This window comes from Carlito syrichta, unplaced genomic scaffold (assembly GCF_000164805.1).
Source record: "Carlito syrichta isolate Samal-C Ts95f unplaced genomic scaffold, Tarsius_syrichta-2.0.1 Scaffold308732, whole genome shotgun sequence".
Classification (NCBI taxonomy): Eukaryota; Metazoa; Chordata; class Mammalia; order Primates; family Tarsiidae; genus Carlito; species Carlito syrichta.
Genome location: NW_007252828.1, coordinates 356,959 through 357,335, shown reverse-complemented (window position 1 = coordinate 357,335; position 377 = coordinate 356,959).

The window sequence follows — 377 nt, the reverse complement described above, 5'->3', positions numbered from 1 at the left end:
CCTTCCAAATAGTCCTCTCCACTCCCACGGCAGCCAGGCTGCTCATAACCAAAGGACAGCTCAGTCCCTGGATTCATGCTTCTCGCCTCAAACCAGCTAAACTGCCTCCCTCTACCCCTTCCTCCACAGAGTCGCCGACCTATTCTTGCTCCACAATTCCAGGTCAGCCTCTCAAACTTCGAGTAACTCGTGTTGCTTGCTCCCCCTCCCTGCCCGTTATCCAGAAAACTCCCACATAATCACAAGACGTGAAGATGCCGCCTGCACTCAACAACTACCCTCCGCCAAATGGTCATCAATTTCGTTCTTCCCTTACTAATAGTACTGCCTTTCTTCCTACTCCTCCTTTTCCTCCTACTTTCACATTGCTGTACATA